The following is a 5,471-nucleotide window of genomic DNA, read 5'->3' as shown; positions in this document are numbered from 1 at the left end:
GATCCACGCCGCCTACCACCAGCGTGTAGTCGACCGCCGCCGGGTAGCCTCGCCGTACTCCCTCAAGATCCAGGCCGCTGTAGGTAAGATTCATTAGGCCGATGTGCTCATGCCTCTGCTTCTCTGACTACCTGCAGTGCCACCTGAAGCTTCGATCTAACCCAGGGTGACGCTGTCCGCAACCGAGGAGCCACCCTGCCCTTTGCATCCAAAGGTTTTGTCCTGCCATCCCTTTTGCACCACCGGCGAGGGCCCCAAAATTCAGCCCCTGCAGGTAAGCTTGAAAATAGATCCATCCTTTTCTTTTCTGCTTCATATGTTATTTCTCGTTTATCCATGAATGTGATTGCCCCTGAAATCTTTTTGGCTCATCGATTATCTGAACATGATCATGTCAGTTTGTTTGAGATTGGGGATTTCGGAGTACTAATCATCCATCTCTCATTATACAATTAGGGTGAATTAAGTATTTAGTTGATTTCTGGACAGATTGAAGTATATATATTTTACTGACTAGTGTTACGTGCTATGTTATTATATGTTTATGTAATTCTTATAGTTCCATCTACATTTTTTATTTACTTAGCTATGTTGCAACTCTTCGTTCCTGATTAGAACCATCATGTTATTTTAATGTTGTTTTTCTTGTTGTTGATTTGGGATGTGTTCTGTAACAGCTTCTGTTTCAGAGAATGGTTTTAGTTCAGGCTAGCTTTCTGCTCATAGGTAGAACTTTGCATCTGATATCAACTTTAATGAATTTTGACTATTGTTGGGGATGTTCTGAAGCTTGTGGACTGTATGCTTGTAGCTGAGCTCAACCTCCAAGGCCTCTCCCTTCTCTTATCACATTTATATCCAGCATCCAGTCTCAGGTTTCACTATATACTAATTACTACTACCGTTGAAATGATTGGGTCTCAATCTTCCTATTTCCCTTTGCAGCCTGCAAGGATCCCCAACCATGCTGGGTGCTAATGATTGAGGTATGTACTGCTTGGATTTGCTCAGCTAAAGAAACACATCGCAATCATGATGTGTACCGACAATTGGCTCATTGTGGCGAGAAGCCTTTGTTTAGTCTCAAACTTCCTGGGGGAGACTAGCGTGATTTTTGGACAGCCATCATGGACAAACATTTTTATTTTGTTCTTTGGACAAATACGGGTATCGTGTAACCAAACTTCCTTGCATGTGCTACAAGTGCGTGGCACCTAAGATGGCTGGAACACTAAGCAGATCGGGTGGGCATGCCAAGACTGGCAAGGGTGAGGTGGCATTATGCATCATAAGCACCTGAATCAGATGGTCGCATAATTATATTATCATTCATTGTTTTCAGACAAAATGTTTATTCCATGGTTGGTAATGTTAAGGCTCCTCTGTTACTTCTCAAAGCAACCACACATTTTGTAGCAATGTTGATGCTGCACGCCTGCTGCCAATTTGATTCTGCATTTAGTACTATGTGAGTGAACTAAGAAAGTGTTGTTTCTTTTCAGGCTAGTAAAGCATCATTGTGCACTTCTGGAACAACTATCATGGAAGTATGGAACTAATGCTAGCAAAACTACTCTGTGTAGTCACCTGAGGAAAAAGATGGAACTTTATTTTCCTGCCCAACATTCTTTTGGAATCTCCTTTTTTATATGCCATGCTTTTTCAAGCTAGTACAGATAAAGATCTAGTCACAAAGATAAGGTAATTTGTTTCTAATCTACTACACCTTATATATTAAGAGGTACAAAGGGAGCGTCCATATATGCAATTATTCTCAATTGCAACATAATTGTTTAGTTGAGCTACTGAACTTGCTGACAGGAAAATGCTCAAGGGTAACAACTTGAAAATTTTCCAGGTAACTAAATAAGATATTCTGACACTTTAAAAGTTGTTGTTTTAGCCAGACCACATTCTATTTGTGTCAGCCTACTATATTCTACAGTTACACTAAGAACGGAAGTACACCAGTACCAGTTTGTTTAGGTCACTACAACATTGTGGCCATAGTGGGTGGATTAGGATGCAACATCTGTTTGTATCTGCTGGTATGGCAATTTTGCTACTTGCTAGGAGATGTTCATCTCCAGCGTTTATTGCAGTTTCAAAAAGCAGTTCAATCACCTCGTAATAGTTATGGTGTACTAAGATTTGGGTTAAATATCGGTTTGATACACGCTGAATTTTGAGTTAGTCTCCAAATAGAAGTTGTAGTGTACTTCTTAAGCTTTCTAGAGAGTATTTATTTGTGTATTTTTACTGGGCAGTTTGAGAGCAATGACCACCTCAAGCTTGCTGTCCCCAAATTAGTATCTCTATTCGGACATGATACTACAAAAGAAACAATGCATTGATACTTTCCCTGTTCCTTGTATGTTTGCTTGCTATTTACATATTTAACCTTCCAAAATAGGGCCACCAGTCATGTCAGGAATGCCATTGTATTATTACCACACTTGAATTGCTGGCCGACGATGGTAATTCATACAACTGTATTATTTGCATTGCTAAACTATCCTGGTATATATTTAGGATCCTATGCTACTTATTTAGATTACAAATAAACTTTTCATGTTAATGTTTATGTCGGTATATGTGCCAGCTTACACCCAGATTTGTTTTGCCTTATGCAGAAACTACTGGATACTTTACATCAAGCTTGACCAAGTATGTCCCTTGTTGCTTCAGACATTAGTTATCTTCCTGCTGTTGTTATACCTGGTGATAGAGCTCCATTGGTTTCTTCAAAGGTGGCATGCGCTGATTGATTTATTACTCTGTAGAGTGTGTAAAGGTTTTTCTGTTTATGACTATTTGGTGCTTTTATCAAGCTAGGCAGTAAATTCTTTTGCAGGGACAAATGGCAGAAAATAGCAAGTCCACAAGTTGATCTAAGATGCTCCGTGATCGCTTTTGTTGATAACATTGTTGACACCTTTTGTTCATACAGAAGTTAATGTTAGCTTGGTGATCGAAGAATTGGTCTCTGCCATCTAATTTTGTAGTAGTCAGTGATCAAACAATTGGTCTCTTAGGATCTTAGCCATCAAATTTTGCAACAACTTGTCTTGTATGTCAAACTTATGTATTTCCTTGATGGTTGTAGCTCACTTGAGCAAAGAAAACAAATGAATCTTTATATATGTTGAATGAATGTATGGATGAATGGCAGTTTGTGATGAATAGAAGAGTGCAATTGCGTATATGCATTGTGTACTAAACATGAATTAAATATTATGAATGTTATTTAATGTTAAAATATAGTTTATTTGCACTTGTGCTGAAATGTATTACCCAGGCAACAAATGTGTCGGCAAAAGTATTGGACGTTGCACTGTCTGTCGGCATATCACTCACAGATGGACTGTTGGCATAACAATGGGCATCGCTATATCTGTCGGGATAGCACATTGTCAGATGATCTGTCGGTGTTGTGGCGTATGTCGGTGTAGAAATGTTTGTCGGTGTAGATCTCACTAGTGTTGTCATAATGTCTGTCGGCATAGATTTGTCTGTCGCCAAAGATCTTTCCCGGCGGGACTATAGGCGATAGCTCCTTTCTGTCGGAAAAGGTCTTTACCGACACTAAATCTGTCGCCTTAGGTGACATAAGCCGACAGATTGTTTGACACTGCTTTTAGTGTCATGGTGTAGTGTCAGAGTCCCCGATTCGTCATAGACTTAAACCTCCAAAACCTCTTTGTGCATTTCGGTCTGACCAAGACATCCATTTTGGTCACACCGAGTTCACTGAGTTGATCTAGGTTTTCATCTCGGTACAACTGATTTGAACACGTCGGTCACATCGAGTTGCAGCAACCGCTTGCATTTCTGCAATCTCGGTGCCACCGAGTTGTTCCACTCGGTCACACTGACAGGGTCGGGATATAAATACCCATGGGTGAGATTTTGGAAATTACTTCAAATCCCTTCAGCCCGCGCGTGTCCCACTCTGCCTCCTCGGGTCTCCTGATCGCCTCCTCACCGCCAACGACCTCCTGTCGTTGGATTCTGCCGCTGTCAACGGATTCTGCTCCACCATCGCTGTCGTAGAGAACACTCATTGTTCTAGGGTACGTGTTTGACCCCTTGTGCTGTCATTTTCACTCCGATTCCTAGCACAAGGACAATGCTATGAATCTTGCCACGAATGAGATTAATCTATCTAGCCAAATCCTCCTTAGACCTAGTTTGTATCGAAAATTTTAGGGTTAGCTCTCCGCAAAACTCATCTCGGACTGACCGAATCATAGAAATCGGTCTCAACAATTCGGCTTAGGCCATTGCACTTGCGTTTTTCGGTCTGACCAAAAACTGCAAATCGGTGTGACCGAGTTCAGGATTCTGTGAAACCCTAGCAATCTTGGTGCCACCAAACTGTGACTCGGTATGACTGAGTTCACTAGTTTAGGTTCCAAAAGTTGCTTCGGTATCACCGAGTTTGTCAATTCAGTAGCTCCGAGATCACTTCTGTAGAGAACTAAAACTAAGATTTTTGACTCATTTGTTTTGCAAAACCTTTGTACTTTGTGATGCTCACCTACTCTACCTCATCTATAACCTATTCACAGGGTCTGCTGACAGTTTGCCTGCAAGATGTATGTCCAGAGTGACAGTCAGAACAGATCTGAACAACAAGAGCAGCTGAGTGAGGGCACTAGTCCCTCCAACAGCTATGATGAGGGCAGCAGGAGCACACCTAGTAACTTGCCCAACGTAGCTACTAGAGCCAGAAAGAAGAGAACTTCAGATTCAGAGGATGAGGACTGTGTTGCAGCTGAGGATGAGGCCACTTCTAAGAAGAAAGCGGTAAAGAAGGAATTTGGCACTACTGCTTCAACCAAGCTAGGGTTGAATAGGAAGGCACCTGCAAGAAGAGTTCCAATGTCAAAGCCCAGAGCATCCACTCAAGAAACTTTGGGCTCTAAACCCAAAGAAACAGTTGTGACTGAGAAGAAGAGGAAAGAGAGGGTCAAGAGGACCACTGCCAGGATTATTGGCAAGCCCTCTATGATGAGAGATGATGAAGAAGAGGAAGAGGATGCTGCTCCAGCACCTAAGGTGTCGGTGTCAAAACCGGCGGATCTCGGGTAGGGGGTCCCGAACTGTGCGTTTAAGGCTAATGGTAACAGGAGGCTGGGGACACGATGTTTACCCAGGTTCGGGCGCTCTCGATGGAGGTAATACCCTACTTCCTGCTTGATTGATCTTGATGATATGAGTATTACAATAGTTGATCTACCACGAGATCGTAGAGGCTAAACCCTAGAAGCTAGCCTATGATTATGATTGTCCTCGTCCTACGGACTAAACCCTCTGGTTTATATAGACACCGGAGGGGGCTAGGGTTACACAGAGTCGGTTACAGAGAAGGAGATCTACACATCCGAATCGCCAAGCTTGCCTTCCACGCAAAGGAGAGTGCCATCCGGACACGGGACGAAGTCTTCAATCTTGTATCTTCATAGTCC

At 42.3% G+C, this 5,471-nt stretch overlaps 1 long non-coding RNA gene across 1 annotated transcript; it reads left to right on the top strand.

Annotated features, from left to right (window-relative positions):
• Positions 1-280: 280 nt before the first annotated feature.
• Positions 281-3,261, top strand: LOC123045449 (uncharacterized). Its single transcript, XR_006421411.1, has 2 exons — positions 281-2,750; positions 2,855-3,261. It is a non-coding gene; the product is annotated as an uncharacterized lncRNA (long non-coding RNA).
• Positions 3,262-5,471: the final 2,210 nt, after the last annotated feature.

This window comes from Triticum aestivum, chromosome 2B (genome assembly GCF_018294505.1).
Source record: "Triticum aestivum cultivar Chinese Spring chromosome 2B, IWGSC CS RefSeq v2.1, whole genome shotgun sequence".
In the NCBI taxonomy this organism is placed as follows: domain Eukaryota; kingdom Viridiplantae; phylum Streptophyta; class Magnoliopsida; order Poales; family Poaceae; genus Triticum; species Triticum aestivum.
The sequence above is the reverse complement of the archived record's forward strand: the minus strand, read 5'-3'. Positions and strand labels throughout refer to the sequence as shown.